This window comes from Ursus americanus, chromosome 12 (genome assembly GCF_024610735.1).
Source record: "Ursus americanus isolate L20-20 chromosome 12, mUrsAme1.1.p, whole genome shotgun sequence".
Lineage (NCBI taxonomy): Eukaryota > Metazoa > Chordata > Mammalia > Carnivora > Ursidae > Ursus > Ursus americanus.
In genome coordinates, this window is record NC_142138.1 from 69,766,915 (window position 1) to 69,786,501 (window position 19,587).

Genomic DNA, 19,587 nt, shown 5'->3' on the forward strand with positions numbered 1-19,587 from the left:
AGAATGGGCTCTACACCAAGTTCTACTAACTTAGGTAGTGTGCAGACTTAAACCGGTCACTTAAACCATGTATCCAGTATTAACTGCGAATGTTGGGCTAGACTCAGTGCCCTGCAAAGGCTTCTACCAAGGTATCCCTTTGGAGAGCAGATGCATTAGAAACCAGCCAAACCCAGCTCTTTCACTGCTACAACCCAGATAGAGAACACGTGCCCTGTTATTATCCACCCCTCCTAAAAGCAGTTACCAAATTCGACTTACTTTTCCTCAAATCACTGGAATCTTTTTCTCTCTCCATTACCATCACCCCCGTAGAGACTCCTTTCCCCGGGACTATTAGAACAGCTCTACCTGGTCTCTCCTCTTCCACTCTACACTGCGTAGGTGAAATCCACTTTCCTAAAATACTCATTTACACATAAAATTCTGTGCCCGGGGATTTTTCACTGCAAGTATAAACCAAATTCCTCTGCCTGAGATTTAAGGCCCTCCCCAATTTACCTAACTCTCCAACTTCGTTGATCTTGTTGCTTGTCTACTTGCTCTGCCCTCAAAACAAGGCAGGCTTACTTCACTGTTCTCATGCCTTAAAGGCCTTCTGAGTGCTCACTGTTCTCAGGCCTTGCCCTCTAAACTTACCCAGTCTTCTCTCTTCTCTAAGGTCTAGATTAGCCGAAGTATAAAATTTCCCCCTACCCACTCCCTCTAAACTCCTATATAATTCCTAGGAGCACCTGGCAGGCTCAGTTGGTAGACCATGCGACTCTTGATCTCAGGGTCGTGAGTTCAAGTCCCACATAGGCACTAGAGCTTACTTAAAAAAAAAAAAAAATCTACGTTATTCTGTACAACTGTACTCCTCACTTGACACTTAGTACCCATGACTTCGTATCATTTATCTTTTTATGCAAATAATTCAGTCTTCACAACTAATTATTAAGTTCTTCATGACTTTAACTCTTTGTTTACTGAAGCCTAACTTTTCAAAGAGCAAATATTCTACAAAACGTTTGCTGTTGAGAGTAACTACTACCTTGGACAAGTCAAATTTTCTGTGCCTCATTTTCCTTACCTAGAAAATGATGACAATATGTAAATTTCCTTTCAGTTCTGAAACCTTTATGAAGGTAATACAACTACTCTGTAGTTGTATTTGTTTCTCACGTTTCTTTTTTTCTGCATATGTATTTATGTATATGTAACTATTTCCCATTTAACACAGAATGTAAATTCCCAAGGGGCCAGTTCTCCTACTACTTTTTTAGTTTATTTGCTGGGTAACACTTAGCATCTCCTTAGAGCAGGTTGTTCAAATTCTGGTACACAGCAGGAATTCAGTAGAAAGGAATTTATAGTCTCAAGCTGGCAGCAAACATCAAGAGAAATTTGCGTAGATGATTTTTTATCTTAATTTCCACAATGAACTAGCATATTACCAAAAACTTCAAAAATGATGAGAGAGAGAAGGAATTTAATGTTGTTAAAATGAGAGGTCACCTTGTGCCAAATAGCTAGGAATTTATTTTAGGCAACCAAAGAAACCAGGATGCAGCAAAAATTAAGTCTAACAGTCGAATTCTATTTTCAGGATTCTGAGGACTATGGGAAGTCTCTATCCCTAGTCATCAAACACGGACCGAGTATTCTTCATGTCAGGTAATTTTGTCCTTAATACTGATGGAAAATTTCAGAAAATGAATAGTCTAACACACGGCCGGGTAAGCTCTTAGTTCAAAGACAACGAAAGCAAATACAAAGGAATTCATAAAAGCAGGTAAGTTTTTAAAATAGATAAAAACTTGCTGTCTAAAATATTTTTGTTAGCAGCATATTTTCCCATTGTCTTTCTCAGTTCTTCACATGAGAATATCTTCATGTAAAGACCAAGACTTACTCATATTAAAGGCTTAGAGTTAACAACGATTCAAAAGACAACAGACCAACTCATTTAAAATAACCCTGACTTTTCAAAGAACTATTTTAGAACACAAAACTGGTATTTTTAAGGCTGAATTCTATATATGATATTTTCCAAGCAGGTACGTGGCCTGGATACAAGTTTGATATAGTTAAGGTACAAGGGTCATAAAGACTTCTAAGCCAGGTTTTGAAGGATGACAGGAAACAGAGCCTCTTTAAATGTTTCTACCTACCCCCGTTTTTCCATTCCTGTTCCCCAATCCTATTCCACAGTATCTGCTAACTCCCACTATCTCTTTGTTTTTTTGCTCTCCACCCTCCCCACCTCCCCAGGGCTCCCTTAACCTAAGAACTGTTTGGAGAACCATGAAGTTAGAGTCTGGTTCCAGGAGCTAGGGCTCATACCCTCTTTCCTGTTAAGTCTCCAAATAAAATCAAGGACCCCAGGTAATTTTCTCTTCCATGGTTTTTCCCCACCACCAGATCTCCCTTATCAAGACTTAGAGAGGACATAAGGGGATGGCAGGAAGTGTGGGGTAGGGGGTCATTTATTCAAAGAAACTGTATGCTCCTTAAAGCCAACTCAATTAATTGTATGTAGCTATTGACAGCAAAAGTTTTCATCACAGGCTTATTTCCCACAGTGCACTTTGGCCTACAATCTTTACACACTCCCCAACAACCTTTCTCAATATATACTAAATATGTGCTGAGAAATACAAACATTTTATAAAAAACTTGAGCTTAAGATAACTACAAAAAAAAAAAAACTGGTTGCAAATTAAAGTTCAGAAATGCATTTTAGAACTATAAATGGATTTGGGATTATCCACTTCAAAAAGGTCCATGATAATGTTCTGCAGAATACCAAGAGAAAATCAAAACTGGATGTATAAGGTTTGTATAAAGTTTAACCATACAAAACTGCCAATATTTGACTGCTTTTACCTACAAAATTGCAATTTCATATAGTTTCACTTAATATTTAATTTCTACTTGTCAGGGAGGGAAGAGCTTCTGTGAGACCGAAATGATGTTATATTGGGACTATACCATCTAGAATTAAACGCTTCAAAATATTCTAATGAGATACAATCTGGTTTCAGTAAAAAACACAAGTGTTAAAAGTATACGTACATACATATATACGTATGTACAAATGTGTATATTAGGCTTTCTTCTTTAGGGGCCAAAGAATTCCTAGTTCTCAGCAGTGTTTATGAAGTGAACAGAGAGGCTGTTTTTTCTCAACGCCAGTATCCCATCTCCAGGGAGGGTGTCAAGACCTTGATGACAACAGCAGAATATGATAGCCAGTGAAATGAGTCTGGCCACAGGAGCACACTGCCTCACAAATGCCATCAGGATCAATCCCCAGGAGTTTCCTCGTTGGATGATATCACCAATCAATTCCCATTTCATTTCTCGGGGAATGTTTGCTCATCTCCTGCAGGAAGTTAGTCTTGACTGTTCTTGCCAATTACGTGCATTTTATTTAATTTTCATTGTTGAGTGTTTCTTTATAAGCTCTATTTTCATGGGGCTAGTATCATGCTCATAATTAAACTAACAATTCATCAACACAAAGGACTGTCTTTATTTTTTAAATCATTCATTAATTAACCATTTAGTCACTAATCCCTACCATGTATAAGTTACTGTGGCAAGCCCCAGGAGAGACACGAAGATAAAAGAAACTTCTCTGCTGTCAAGGAGCTCATAGTGTAGTAGAAATGGCATGCCAAGGGCACAAATAAAAGAAAATACCAAAATATACAACTATGACAAGTATGAATAAAATGACAGGAGAATTCAGAAGTGGGAAAGACCATACTGTGTTGGAGGGAAAAAAAAATTAGGAAAGTTTTTGTGGAATATTTGGTTTAAACTGGGACTTTGATAGGTAGGATATTTTCTACCAGGACAAGTGAAAAGGGCAATGGAGGTAAGAGGCTTAAAGATTAGATGATTAAGTGAATTAGATCTACGTGCAGACACATCTGAAAAACAATACTGAGGAAAAAACTGCAATAGGATACACACAGTACAATTCTATTTATGTTAAGATTTCAAAACTATATGTTGTTTGTGTATATGTAATACGTAAAAAAAAAAAAGTATTAAACATGAAATTGAATGAAAGATAGCAAATCAGCCCAGTAGTCTTTTCCCAAGAAAGAGGAAAGGGGAAAGGATCCAGAGTAGGACTTAGCTATATCTAACATTATATCTTAAACAGAGTAAGAGATCTAAGACAAATATGACAAAATGTTAATATCCATTAAATTTCAGTTATGGGCTCAAAAATGTCTTGGATTTTTTTCCCCTGAAGTTTTCTAAATATTCAAAATATCTCATTATTCAAAATTTTACAATTAAGAAAGGGCCAGGTGACTGGAAAAACAGTGGAATCATTAACCCAAAAATAATACTCAGGAGTAAGATGGTTTCCCTAAACTTTCAGAGAACACTTGATTAGTTCGGCTCTCAACTGAACAGCGTGCTTCATATTCCTCAGAGCGTGCACAGAAGGCACTCAGAACAGGGTGAGGTGAAGGCTGACAGATATGGACAAGAAGGATGTTTTTATTGCCATCCAAAATCAGATATCTGAGGGGAATGACGACCATGATCCCACACAACATAAATGCCAGTGTAACCAAGTCATCTCCCCCTCAAAAAAAACCAAGGAAACTTCCAGTTACATAGGAATTCAGATAAAGACTCACTGTGAGTAGTTATTCTGTGCCTCCTCTCTCCCCTCCTCTCCCCCAAACACTCACAAACAAAAACAAAATGTACCCTTGCCCACTTGAGAAAGAATTAAGAATTGGCAATTCTGCTAAAGTGGACAGTTTCCAAACCAAGGCCTGTCTCTGGAGAAGATGTGGACAAAGCCCAGAGAAAAGAATAAAGAAATCACAACTCAGTTAAGTTTTGAGGAAGACTTATCAATGGAAGGTAGCCATCCTTCCACATCCCCTTGATTCCCAACTTTCCCCAGGGGAGTCGAAGGACCTCTAAGATATCCTTCTATCCTGTTCTTCTCCAGCAAAATGACTAAAATACAAAACCCCAACTCTAAGTTAGCACTTTAAACCCAAACAATTTCCCTTCACAAAAACCCAATGAAGGGGCCCCTGGCTGGCTCATCGGTAGAGCAAGCAACTCTTGATCTGGCCGTCACGAGTTGAGGCCCCACGTTGCACCCAGAGCTTGCTTAAAAAAAAAAAAAATAAAAACCCAATAAAATTAAAAACACAGGAAAGGAAGATTTAGAATACAAGTGTAATGACAAATCTTGTCTCTTTAGATAAATATCCTTTTTGTGGGTAACCAATTTATCCAAGCCTATTTCTTCTACTGAAGTTTCATTGGCACAATTTAAAATTAAGTTTAAAAGAAAAGAACTTGAACAGAACTTATCAAAAGAGAGAATTACATCTGCACACTCAATAAAACAAATACCTTGGCATTTTTCTACATCCGCATCATTACAGATGAATAATACTAACATCCTATTCATTCCACTCCAGAGCACCCAACTACCTCAGGTCCCAAGTCCCTACTCCCCGAGGTACTCTCGGGGCAGATCTTCCTCAGTCAGACCCGGGAAAATGCCGCTGTTCACTTCAGACTGGTAAAAATGACAAGGGGATGGAATGTCTCCTAGCACAATGAAGGGTGGCAGGATGTAACGAACACACACCGGGATGGGACATGAGAGGATCAAGAGGTGAAATGACATTTATTAATCTCCAACCACATTATAGCCATTGGAGACTGAATTCCAGACCAAGCTATCACAAAACTACTTCTGTGATCCTGAGTAAATCTCAGCTATGCCCTTTGAAAATGAATGGGAGACGAAGAAACAGTCCCTGTAGTTCTCTGATTCCATGAGTCTACCAACACAATCACTCAACAAGAAATGCGTTACTGTTACGCATAATAAACGTATTTAAAAAGCCCTTTGCTCTGTTCCTCTCCAGTGTACCCCTACACCACTGCCGAAATAATCTTTCTACAACATGAAACTTACTTTTCCACCCGATGCTTAAAAACTGAAATGCTCATCACACCGCACCACAAGCTAAAGCTGTCCCTGATCAGCCCTGCCTACGTCTCCAGCCTCACCCCTGCCCCCCAACCCTGTACTCCAGCACAATCATTACTTAAAAATTACCTGAAGAAGTCTGGCTGTTTCGCTCCTTTAAGTTTCTGTTCATGTTGTTTTCTCAGCCTGGAGTGTACTTCTCCCTGTCTTCTGTAGGGCACACCCTTAACTCATCTTTCAAGACTCATCTCAAATGTCACCTCCTCTGGGAGGCACTTTCCAACCTCTGCGTGCCCAAGGCAGAACTGACCTTCAGGCCCCCACTATCCCCCCTACATACTTCTATCGCAACAGTACCACGCTTCAGGACATCTATACATTAATGCGTCTGTCTCCTCCCTCCGGACCCATAACTCCTTGTAGGCAGAGACCTTGTCTGACTCATCTGTTTCCTCGGTGCCTAAGACGGTGCTTACAAGGTAAGAGACATTCAAGGGAGGTTTGCTGGCATTAGAAGGAAAGGAACAGAAAACATGAAAGGACAAGGAGAAGTCAATTCAGATGGCCCGAAGAGTGCAGAATAGTGTTTATCACTACCACTATCCCTGGCCTTCTGCTCTTTCCCTGAACTCTAGTCTTCAGAGAGCGTATTCATTCTCTTGGCTCCAGCTACCACGTCCATGCCGACGAACTGCAAGCCCACACTTCCAAAGGTTATGAACCTCCGCCTCTATTCTCCACCAGCTTCTGGTTCATCTCTAACAAATGCATCCGCTTTCTCTTGGGTGTTTCAATCCCACTTCATCTATTCAATACCTCCCAAACTGAACTCATCAAATTCCCCTAAAAAATGAGGAAACCTTCCTAACTTCCTTATCTCTGCGTCTCAGAAACCCAAGCTTAAAACGTCATAGTCATACTTGATGGATCGCTCTCCTTCATCTGCTGCATCCAGTCCTCACTGACTTGAATTTTTCCTTCACAATCTCCTTTTCCCTCCTTCTCTCCTTATCCCACCCCCCTACAACTCTAGTTCAGGTCTCATCACCTCATACACCCTGGGAGCCAATCCCCCTTCCCTTCTGGCCCACCCGTTTCCTACTTTCATCAAATTACTATCCTCCTCAAAAATCCACAGTGGTTCACTATCATTTAAAATCTCAACTTAAGAGCCTACTTTGAAGACCCCTCGAAAACACAGCTCCAAACCAACCTAACCACCTGTTTCACTACTATTCACTGCTACTCAGGTCAGTCTGACCGCTGGCCCAAGAACACCCAAGCCTGGTCCAGGCTTTTGCTTGATCCCTCTCAGCTCCAAAATGAAATGATTTTGTTGTTGTTGTTATTTGCTTCATCTTCACCCCTTGTACCTACTACAATTTTGTGGGTTTTTTTAAAATCTGGAATAAGTTACAATTCCTCTGTGAGAGCATTCATAACTACCTGAGTGCTCTTCTTCCCAAATACATATGGTATGAGGTCTATACTATGCAATCAATAATACAATTTCTCATTTTCTTTGTTTTATTTGTCTGGTATAATAGAGGTTCAATAGGTATTAACTCCTTCCTCTACTCCTTACTCCCAACTAGACTGCAAACTCTTCAAGGGCACAAAATCGCCATTTTTCCTAATCCTCCACAGTACCTAGCATAAAACTGAACTCAAAGCAGGTTACCAAAAATAATAGTTCAGTAATTTTTCCTTTCCAAAACTATTTCTTAGAGAAATAAAAAGATGACACATAATCCTAAAAGACACAGTTGAAAATAATCCTGAACTAAACTGTATAAATCAAGATTCCTGACTTCCATCTCTAATTTCCACTCAAAAATACTACAGTCTCCTGACTCAAGAGGTAAATAATAATCCTGTGCTCATGACATCATAAGCACATAGTTTGGTAATGACTGTGAGAAGGTAGGGGGCTAGGCAGGGATGAAAGAAGGCAAGTCAACTGAAAGAACAAGGCTGGAAGAACAAGCGTGGGATCCTTTGTTTATGACATGTGAACACTGCACCCCATTCCTTTTTTTTTTTTCCTTTAATTGGCCATATTTTCGAACAACTGTACTTCAGGAGGAAAAACCTGACAGTTTTTTAGCAGAGCTATTATCTGGAAGAGCTTCTACAAAGCCCAGGTCCTTTGAAAAAGCCACCTTCAGCTTCAACAATGCAACATAACACAATAGGATTCCTCCAGATACTGTGAGTAAAGACTCACTCTGACTACAACCCAGGCATCATCTATAAATCGCTCAGGCATAAGGCAGACAGCTTAAGTGGCCACACTGGACCTGCACAGATTTTGAAAAGAAATTGGTCTTCGTTAACATACTCCTATAATCCAGTCTTAATTATCCATAAATGGATTACCCAATTTACAGGATTTCTGAGGTGTAATCTTTAAACCAAGTTTGACTGTTCCTCACCATCAGGTAATATAGGCTTAGAAATGCAAATTCATTTCAACATTAGTATGATCATCACAACATTAAAATAAATCTGGCTTAAAAAATAATGCATTTTCAAACCAAGAAATTTTCACATTAAATTCTGAATTACTTATACTACTGCAGCCTACAATAGCAGAGATAACTAAAAATTAAATGCACTTAAAACACGATACTGGCCTTACCATAAGCTCTTGAGGATAATCCAGCAATAGTCCACAGGCCCACAGTACAATGTGAGATAGGCACAAACAGAGCTCAGCATAGTGAGTAAGGTGTGTGAATACAAAAACTCCTACAAGGAATCTGATGTCTCCTGGATGATCCCCTTTAGGCCAAGATGGTCCAGAAGAGAAACCAAAGAGTTACAATGTACCGGTGCCTGCCTGACTCCTTGCCCATGAGTTCCTGGACCAGAAGGCTCAATACTTATTAAATCCATCCTTTGTTCAAGGACCTACAATGACTCTATTGACCCTTCCATCAACACCCAACAGAGTCTGGCCTCTGAGTCCCCTCCACCCTCTTGCCCGCTCTACCCATGACTTGACCACCCACATCCTCTCCAGTCCCTCTCGTTTATTCCCCCAACAAACACAACTTAGTCATTCATACCGTCACTGCACACTGTACATTCTCTACTTTCTGCCTGGAAGATCTTTTCTTTTCTTTTACTCTTAACACAGAATAGCTATTTCATTTACTTGAATGCTCACATATATTTCATAGATAAGGATGGACAAGTAAATTGTCCAAGATCACATAGTCAAGATTTGAACCAAGTTCTATCTAACTCCAGTGGCCATGCCTCTTTATGACTCTAATCCACAGCCTCCAGGTCCATTTCAAATTTCGCTGATTCAGAAATCTTCCCTAATTAATTTCACAGACTCTGTTACTTCAAGTTTTCTAGCCTTTACATACTCCATTTGTAGCACATTAAACTTGGTTTTATGTTGTGTCCTAAATGTTAAAGCTTATAACAGTGTGCCTTCCCATTTATACACACCAACTTCCACAACCCCACCCCTGTCCCAAGGGCAAGGACACTTGCCTTTACATCTTTTCCATCTTCCCAAAGCCTGTCACTGGAGCTTGGAGACAGCATTATCCACAAAAGTGCTCAATCATTATTCAGCCACGATTCCTTACTTAAAAAAAGAAAATACAGGGGCGCCTGGGTAGCTCGGTCGGTTGACCATCTGACTCTTGGTTTCGGTCATGAGATCAAGCCCTGTGTCAGGCTCTGCACTCGGCATGGAGTCAGCTTGAGATTCTCTCTCCCTCTCCCCATCCCACTCCCACTCATGCTCATGCTCTCTCTCTCTCTCAAATAAATAAATCTTTAAAAAACACACACAAAAAAACCTTTCTTCTACCATATTAAAAAATCAACTGAGTTCAGACATTCATAAAACTGCCCTGCATCTCTATTCCAGTTACACAGATTTTAATTATCTGAATTTATCAGGGGCTATGGAGAAGATTTCATCAGCTCCTAAGTTTCCACAGGGAAGACATTGCTGAAGCCACACTTCAAAGCACTGTCTCAGGATTTTCCCTCGATGGAATGAATGTCTGGGGTAAACGAGGAGGTGCTCCTTACAAGGAGCCTCCCAAGTATCTGCCAGGATCCTTAGTATGCTTAAGCATGCTTGAGAAGCTCGAAAACTTACAACTGGCCCTTAGTGCCCCCATAACAATCTGAAATTTTGATACTGTTATTCCATCATAATTCACTTGGTTACATATACTGAAGCTCAAAACCCCAAACAACGCCTTCTGAGAAACGGGAATAGTGGTAGACTAGTAGGCTGCCCTAGGCTTATTCTTACTTATTCAACTGCTTTAATCCCCACTCCACCAGCCACCAAATAATAAATGTAGGGGAAGTTGATATAAATAGATATACTTTCTGCCTGGAAGCTCTTTTCTTTTCTTATACTCCTAACGAAGAATAACTTTTTCATTTGCTTGAATGCTCATACATATTTTATAAATAAGGATGGAGAAGTAAATTGTCCAAGGTCACAAAGTAAATGCCATAACCAAGATTTGACCAAGTTCTATCTAACTCCATAGGTCATTTCTCTTTATGACTCTAATCCACCACCTCCAATTTCATTTCAAATTTTGATTCTGAAATCTTCCCTAATTTATCTCATTGATATAAAGAGAATTTCCCAGACATCACTAATACTGGCATCAACCGACTCACAAATTAAAACAATTATTAATAGTTAACAGATTCTGGGAGGGTATTTCTGATTTTTAAAAATTCGACTTTACCCTCCTAATTAAATCTTTTTTCAATGGGGGTCCCCAGAAGTAGGAGATTAAGGAAGTAAAGCTTCAAGAATATTTCCAAGTTGTAGATGACCTAACTTCACCAAGTCCAACTAACAATTACCATCCATTACTGTTCAGCCTGCCTTATACAAGTCAGCAGACAGCCTTTTCTCTGGCAAAGGTTTACATTTTTTTTTCCACAAGGGAATTTCTGGCATTAAATGAAAGGGATAAGTTAAGTCAGGCAACAACAAAAAATTAGTAATAGTTTGGAAATTATCTTCCTTCCATCTTTCCTTCCTGCTTGAATGCTTAATGCCCAAAGTGGATATCTGTTCAATTCTAAATTATTCATGTTAATGGATAATTATCGGCAGAAAGGTGCTGATAATCCAAAATGGAAAAAAAAAATCCAAAAATAATCTATCTCAGTTTTGGAAGATCTTTTCAGCATATTTACCTTCTCAATTATTCCTAGCATGAGCTAATATTTGTATTCATTTGCGATCACTAAGTACATAGTAACTGGCCACTTACTCAGGGAGGTGCTCTGAGGCATGCCTGGTAGCTAGTGGAAATTAGAACAAGACTGGTATTCACACTCCAGATGAGCAACATCAAGTTCATTTATTTTACACTTCTGTTCAGCCTTCAAAATATCAATAGACTAGCACAGCAGGTTGGTTCCTAAACTTTAAAAGAACTGTTTAGAAAAACAATGAGGACAAAGAGTATAATTGTTTGCCTATAATGTATTCATTTGTAAATTATGCACAGCAAATGTTTAATTATAAGTCTGATTCTCCCTAGTCACCCAGCATAAGTTCCTGCTGTCCTCTCCACCCCACCAGGAATGCAGTCTGGTTCACAAGGAAAGAAATTTTCGACGTTTTTTAAAAATTTAAGATTGGCTATCTTTTTGGGCTAGCCTTACCACTACTTCTTGTCCTTTTCCACCTTAGAAATAGATTCTGAAAGACAAAGGGACCCAACTTCCTCAAGGACCTCCTAAATATACAGTATGACAAGCCAAAGACTGAAAAATTACCAGCTTCTGGTTGTTCTAAAAAGCATTTTACATAGTTATAAAAATACGAGGAAAATAAAAGTAAAAAGTCCTAATTCTTGCTTTTGCATTTATGAAAAGGAAACCCCCTGAAGAGTGTGGGGGAAACTCTCTTACATCTAATTCCATCAGTCCACTTCTTTCAACTTAATTTCTATTCTGTATTGTGTCCACAGGAACCACCTAGGTTAGACTACCTAGACGAGAGGGAGGACGGGGGAGGGAGACGGAGAAAGACTCAGAAAGACTCAGGGAGACTCAGACTCAGAGCTCTGGTCCTTGTGAGCCGACAAGCTAAAAATACGCCGGCCCAGTAAACAAATCCCATTCCATCCCGACCGGAGCCACACCGTTAACCTAGTAATTATGAGAAGAGGAGTGAGATCACGCAGCCCCCGGCTTACTCATCATCAGCTTCTAAAGTTTCCATCGGCTCATGGCAACTTTTCTTTTTGCTAAAGTTCATAAGCCTGCCCTAGAATCAACCTCTCTCTCTCTCTCTCTCTCTCTCACACACACACACACACACACACACTTCTTTTTCGCTCCCTTCCTCCATTACTGGACGCACCTCTGTTTGGCTACCTACAAGCTTGTTTTCTTTTCGTTGTACTTTTATACTGAGACTTTACAATGAACTTCATCCTACTAAGGCGGTAGAACAGGGGGTAGCCTACACTCTTAACCACCTTAAAACTCCACCATCCCTCCCCGAAAGTCTCGCTGACAAGGGAGGGGGGGGGACCGTCCAAACTGCCCAGCACAGCTTAGGAAGGGAGGACGGGAACGGGGGTGGGGGCTAGGAACGCGGGACGCAGGTGAAAGGGAGGAGTAACGGGGAAAAGGTTGGGACGAAGCAAGGCGCAGCCGGGGCGAGGAGGGGGTGCCGGGAGGCGGTGGCTCCGGGTGAAATATAATCAGAAAGGAGAAGGGGGACAGTGGAGATCAGAGGGTCAGAGTTTGGGAGTCTGAACAGGCGGGAAGGGCGGGAGCAGACGGGGGGAGGGTGACAGGGCAGGGGGCTCCGTTACCCTCGCGGCTCCCGGGGCAAGGCCCTAGGCCGGGGCGGAGCGCGGGGCCCGGCCGCCTCTCCTCATTCCTCGGCTGTGACCCCGGGGTCCGGGTGGCCCCTCCCCCGACGACGATGGAGGCGGAGGCGGTGGCGGAGTCTGCGACCGCGGCTGTTGCTCCGCACGGGATCAGGAGCTGGAGCCAGACGGCACTGATCAGGACTGGCCTCCCCCAGTGGCTTTTTGCCTGCTCCACACCCCGTAGCCACTCCGACTCCGGCGGCTGGTTCGGGATCGGTGGCTTTCGGCCGTCCGGCCGGAAACTAGCGCCAGTTTCCGGCCGGAGCGGGTTGGTGGTGACACCCAAGCCGCCCCCAGGCCTCCTCCGGCCAGGCCCGGCCCCGCCCCACCCCACCCCGCCCCGCCCCGTAGCAGCCCCGCCCCGTAGCAGCCCCGCCTTCAGCGCCGCTCCTCTGGCTGCGGCCAGTTTGGCGCCTGCCCCGCGCGTGACCCCGTGTTTTCCTGGCCAGTGTTCTTAAGGCCTGTGATCTGCAGAGTCCTTGAACCGGAGCTGGAGGGGTACAGAGTGGGCTCTTGAGACTTTGAGGTAGAGTCAGTTGGCTACAGCTCTTTGGGAAGAAGCAGAAAGAGGCGGGTGGTTCTGGAAAGGTGAGAGGGGTGAAAATACTTTCGAATGAGAAGACTGAAATTCTAGTTACTCTTCGCGGTCATTCTGGACTGACCAGAGGAAAATTAACAATTCTTCTTCCAGACCAAGTCTCCACCCAGTTTTGCAGTCTTCTTCCGTCACTCGTGAAGTGAACATACCCTTCTCTGTCGACACTTATACTTGCGTAATGATGACATGTCTGCCTTAGTCCAATCAAAAAAAGTTGTCTCGCTGTTTTTATTAATGCCTTTTAACAGCATTACAGCATTATTCAATTCAAATATTTATTGAGTCCCTACTATGTGCAAGATACTATGCTCACTGATATTGGGGACACAGAAATGAGTAAGACATAATTCCGGGCATCGAGGAGCTTACACTTTAGTAAAATACATGAAACTATGTTAAATAAAACAGAACTCACATGTGTGCTATGTAACAATGGGCTATGGCTATGAGAACATAAACTTCAGCATATAGCAGACCTTCTATATCTATTGAATGAACAAACAAATATTAGGAGAATGTGGACTATTTCTAGTAAGAAGTGCCATTTAATCCATACCTCTTTATGACCAACACAAAATGGGGCCAGCCCCTGCTATAACCTGACCAAAGAAATCCTAAATTTTAATTGAGTCCTAACATTGTGGCACCTGATCTGCATTTTCACAATGTTTATTGTCTCGATTGCCCATTAGGCCTCCTTAAGAACAAATACTGTACCACAGTCAGCTTTTCCCCTCAGTACCTCCTGAGGTCCTCAGTTTCTAAATGGGAAGGGTGGAGCATAAGCATTTTGGAATCATCCAGCTCAGGACTAGAAAGTGGACACCTGAAACAGGAAACTACCTAGACAGGCAGCTCTATCTCCTGGGGACACCCAAGGTTTAGAGTTGATTTAGGGCTGGGCCTAAGGCCATACCAAGGCCAAGCAGGTCAGAGTGCCTTGCAGGAGGCACACCCAGGACCAACAGTACAAGTTGGCAAGCAGAGCCATTTGGCCTGGGCTTTGCGCATGGGGGGACTGCAAATTTTGGCTCCTGTTCAGAGGCCAATTTGAGGAAGAGGGTAGAATGAGCCTTGGTCATCTAAGTCGATTCTAACTTAACTGCACTGATCACAACTACCCCTTGCCAGCTAAATCTGAGGTGGAAGGACAGATCCACAGGTGAGGAGGCTCAAACATCTAAAATTATCTTGTTTCACCAAAGCCCTCCTAGGACAAGATTATGCTAATCTGTTGACTATGTCTTTCCAGTCTTCACTACCACCGCCTTATTAGAACCAGGTATGGAGTTCAAAGGCACTCTCCATCCTCATGACAAGGCAGACTTTTACTTTTGGCAGTGACCACAAAAAGTTTCCAAATTTGAAAGCTGGGCCAAACTCAATTAAGTAACCGCAAATTTACAGGCTTGCCTGGAAATTTAGGGGCCAGGAAGTGATGGGGTTGCAGTTGCTTTGTGCCTATTTCTTGCTCTGACCATCCATCACTCATTGTTGTTTGTGCAATTGCTCAATGGGCTGCTTGTTTTGGGTCAGCCCAGGCTATGTGGGTAGCAGTGTGGTCAGCCAGGCTGGGAGCCAAGCCACCTGGATTCTGGTCCCAGCTCAGCCAGTCCCTAAGCCATTAAGTGACTCCCTTCCTATTCCTATGTGTCAGTTTCTCTGCCTAGAAACTGGGGACCTCTTTCGTAGTGAGCTGCAGCCATTTTGGCGGTCACTATGCTGAATGTTCAGAAGCAGCTGTCTGATGTCGTTGTCAGCTGCCAGAACACAGCTGATTATTTTTTGTCACCAGGTAAAAGAACTGTAAAAAAAAGAAAAAGAAAAAAAAAGGGGGGAAAGCAACAGGGAAAATTCTACCAGTGTACAAGCCATACACCCTCATCTGCCATTCAGTACTAAGTTCTCTTCCATCCTAAGGCCTATTTTTGTTTACTCATGTTAGCAGTCCGAAGGAATGCTCCAAGGAGTTCCCTGACCTTTCACTTCACTTTAAGCAAGAGCAGAAAAAACAGAACTTTGCATTTCACCAGAAAAACTAAAAGGAGCCATTATTTCAACACCAGCTATTGGATAGAGTGGGGGGAAATATTCAGAGAAAGCTATTTTGCAGCTAACCAGGAAAAAAAAAAAAAAAAAAACACAGCAATTGTTTGCATTTATATGCTTTTGTGGTGGAACAGAAAACCAAACCAAAATAACTTCCTTTCCACTACCACCACTGTAATTTAAACCAGTGGTTCCGTGGGGTTTCACAACAGCGTACTATATGTGACTAGGAACCTCAGACTGACTGACTTAGAATTTGGGGGACTGAAGACTAGGAATCTAAATATTTTTTAAATACCCACAGTTCGGGACACGTGGGTGGCTCAGTCGGTTGAGCATCTGGCTCTGAATTTTGGCTCAGGTCATGATCTTGGGGTTGTAGGTTTGAGCCCCACATCCAGCTCTGCTCAGCAGGGGGTCGGCTTGAGGTTCTCTTCCTCTCCCTCTGGTTCTGCCCCTCTCCCTGCTCAAGCTCTCTCTCTCTCTCTCAAATAAATAAATAAATAAATAAATCTTTAATAATAAATAAATATCCACAGTTCTTTTTTTTTTTAAGGTATAATTGTCACACAACATTATATCAGCTTCAGTTGTACAGCATAATGATTCAATATTTGTGTATGTTGTGAAATGATCACCACAATAAGTCTAGTAGACATCCATTACCATAGTTACAATTTTTTTCTTGTCATGAGAAATTTCAAGGCTCACTCTCTTAGCAACTTTCAAATATGCAATACGTATTAACTGTGGCTGCCATGCTTTGCATTACATGCCCATGACTTACTTATTTTATAACTGCAAGTTTGTATCTTTTGACCTCCTTCACCCGTTGCACCCCCCCCCCCCCCCGGCAACCAGCAATCTGTTCTCTGTATCTAGGAGCTGGGCTTTTTTTATTGGTTTTTTTGTTTGAGTTTTGTTTGTTTTTAGATTTCACATATAAGTGAAATCATACAGTATTTGTCTTTGTCTGACTTATTTCACTTAGCATAATGCCTTCAAAGTCCATCTATATTGTCACAAATGGCAAGATTCCATGTTTTTATGGCTGAGTAATGTTCCAATATATATATGTTGTATATATAAAATATGTTTGTGTGGGTACGTGTACATATATATATATATATATATATATAATCTGTATACTGCAATTTCTTTATCCATTCAGCTATCGATGGACTCTTATGTTGTTTTCATGTCTTTGCTATGGTAATAATGCTGCAGTGAACATGGGGTACATACGTCTTTTTGAATTAGTGTTTTCATTTTCTTCGGATAAATACCCAAAAATAGAATTGCTGGATCATCTGATCGTTCTATTTATAATTCTTTAAGGAATCTCCATCCTGTTTTCCGTACTGGCTCCACAAATTCAAATTCCCACCAACAGTGCACAAGGGTTCCTTTTTCTCCACATCCTTGCCAACACTTGTTATTTCTTCTTTTTGATGATAACCTTTCTAACATGTGTGAGGGGATAGCTCATTGTGGTTTCGATTTGCATTTCCCCCACGATTACTGATGTTGAGCATTTATTCATTGGCCATCTGCATATCTTCTTTGGAAAAAATGTCTGTTCAAATCCTCTGCCTATTCATTAATCAGATTGGGTTTTTTTGCTATTGAATTGTATAAGTTCTTTATGTATTTTGGATGTTAACCCTGTATTGGATAGATGATTTTGATTTCCTTTGCTTTGCAGAAGTTTTTCGTTTGATGTAGTCCCACTTATTTATTTGTGCTTTTGTTGCCTTTGCTTTTGGAGTCAGAGCCAAAAAATCATTAAGACTGATATCAAAGAGCTTATCACCTATGTTTTCTTGTAGGAGTTTTATGGTTTCGGGTCTTAAATTCAAGTCTTCAATCCATTTTGAGTTTATTTTTGTGTATGGTTTAAGATATTTTGTGTATTAGTTTCATCCTTCTGCATGTGGCTGTCCAGTTTTCCCAACATTTATTCAAGAGACTGTCCTTGCCCCCATCGCATGGTCTTGCTTCCTTTGTCATATGTTAATTGACCATAAATTATTTGGGCATCTTTCTGGGCTCTCTATTGTGTTCCATTGATCTTTGTGTCTGTTTTTATGCCAATATCTTACTGTTTTGATTACAATAGTTTTGTAATATAGTTTGAAGTCAGGGAGCATGATGCCCCTAGCATTGTTCTTCTTTCTCAAGATTGCTTTAGCTCCTCAGGATCTTTTGTGGTTCCATACAAATTATAGGATTGTTTGTTCTCTTTCTGTGAAAAGTGCCATTGGAGTTTTGATAGGGATTGCATTGAATCTACAGATTGTTTTGGATAGTATAGACATTTTAATAATATTAATTCTTCTACTCCCTGAGCATGGACTATCTTTCTGTGTCTTCTTCAACTTCTTTCATCGATGTCTTATAGTTTTCAGTGTACAGGTCCTTCACCTCCTTGACTAAATTTACTCCTAGTATTTTATTTTTTTTGATGCAATTGTAAAAGTGATTTTCTAAATTTCTCTTTCTGATAGTTCATAGTGTATAGAAATGCAACAGAGTTTTGCATATTGATTTTGTATCTTACAACTTTATTGAATTCCCTTATTAGTTCTAACATACATGGTTCTTATAAAGCTAAACACATTTCTATCCTATTACCCAGCAATTCCACTCCTGGGTATTTACCCAATGGAAATGAAAACATATGTCCACAAAAGCTTATGCGTGAATATTCAAAAACCACTTTATTCATAATAGACCCAAACTGAAAACATCCCAAATGTCTACCAGCAGAAAAATAGACAAATAAGTTGATCAAACAGTGGTACACAAGTTTTAAAGATGAACTCCCTTTAAACACAACATGGATAAATCTCAAAATCTTTCATTGAGCAAAAGAAACCATTTATATTAAATTTGAGAAGAGGCAAAAGTAATCTTGAAAACAGAAATTAAACCATGCTGGCCTATGGTGGGGGGTGGAGGGAAGTGGGGATTGAATTGAAAGAGGGCATGAAGAATGGAAAGAACAATCTTTCCATCACCCATCTAGGGTGATGGAAATGTTCTATATCGTGATGGGGTAGCTGTTACACATGTACCTCAAATTGTATACTTAAGATCTATGCATTTCACTGTCTGTTTTACCTCAATTTTAAACAGAGAAAACAAATATCCTGGGTTCCTTTGTAACACTTAACCAAGTTATAAATTTACATTTACTTGTGGATTATTTTATGGATATTTGCTTCATTCATTATATTGTGAAGCTCCATAAGATAAGTTCACCATTTTATCTGTAGTACCTAACACAGGGCTTGACCTGTGGTAGCCATTCATTAAAGACTGAATGAACGAATGAATGAATGAACAGTTGAGAACGATTGTTTTGGTAGCACACATCAGACTCTTGTAATAGAGTCACATCCAGGGGCACCTGGGTGGCTCAGTCGGTTGAGCGTCCAACTCTTGATCTCTGCTCAGGTCAATATCTTCAAGCCCCACACTGGGCTCCACGCTGGGTGTGGAGCCTAGTTTAAAAAAAAAGTCACATCCAGACTCATAATAGTATAACTGGGTCTCTGTATTCATAGGCCCTCCACCTGTTTGTATACCATTGCAAGATTATGCTTCCTGAAATTTTTTTTTAAGATTTTATTTATTTATTCGACAGAGATAGAGACAGCCAGCAAGAAAGGGAACACAAGCAGGGGGAGTGGGAGAGGAAGAAGCAGGCTCATAGCGGAGGAGCCTGATGTGGGGCTCGATCCCATAACGCCAGGATCACGCCCTGAGCCGAAGGCAGACGCTTAACCGCTGTGCCACCCAGGCGCCCCTTCCTGAAATATGTCATTGATATTTTCTCTCTTTTCAAGAGCTGCAGCTTCATGTTGTTTATTTAACCAATGTCTGTCCCCCTTTTCCTCCTTGCTTATAGAACCCTGATTATGTTCAAGCAGCCACCCTTCTATATGTGACCATGGACTACGGAAGAGATTGGCTCCAGCGGAGGGGTAGAGGCTACGTGGGAAGGAGATGGGTGAAACACTGACAGACTAAGCCAGTCATGAGGTTACATTCCCCCT

General features: G+C 41.1%; 1 protein-coding gene across 1 annotated transcript in view; it reads right to left on the reverse strand.

Annotated features, from left to right (window-relative positions):
- The window catches only part of OTUD7B (OTU deubiquitinase 7B), a 51,012-nt gene extending 37,852 nt beyond the window's left edge, over positions 1-13,160 (reverse strand). The window contains exon 1 of the mRNA XM_045777153.2: positions 12,820-13,160. The gene's annotated coding sequence lies outside the window, so the exon portion shown is untranslated. The remainder of the gene's footprint in view (positions 1-12,819) is intronic.
- Between the last annotated feature and the right edge of the window lie 6,427 nt (positions 13,161-19,587).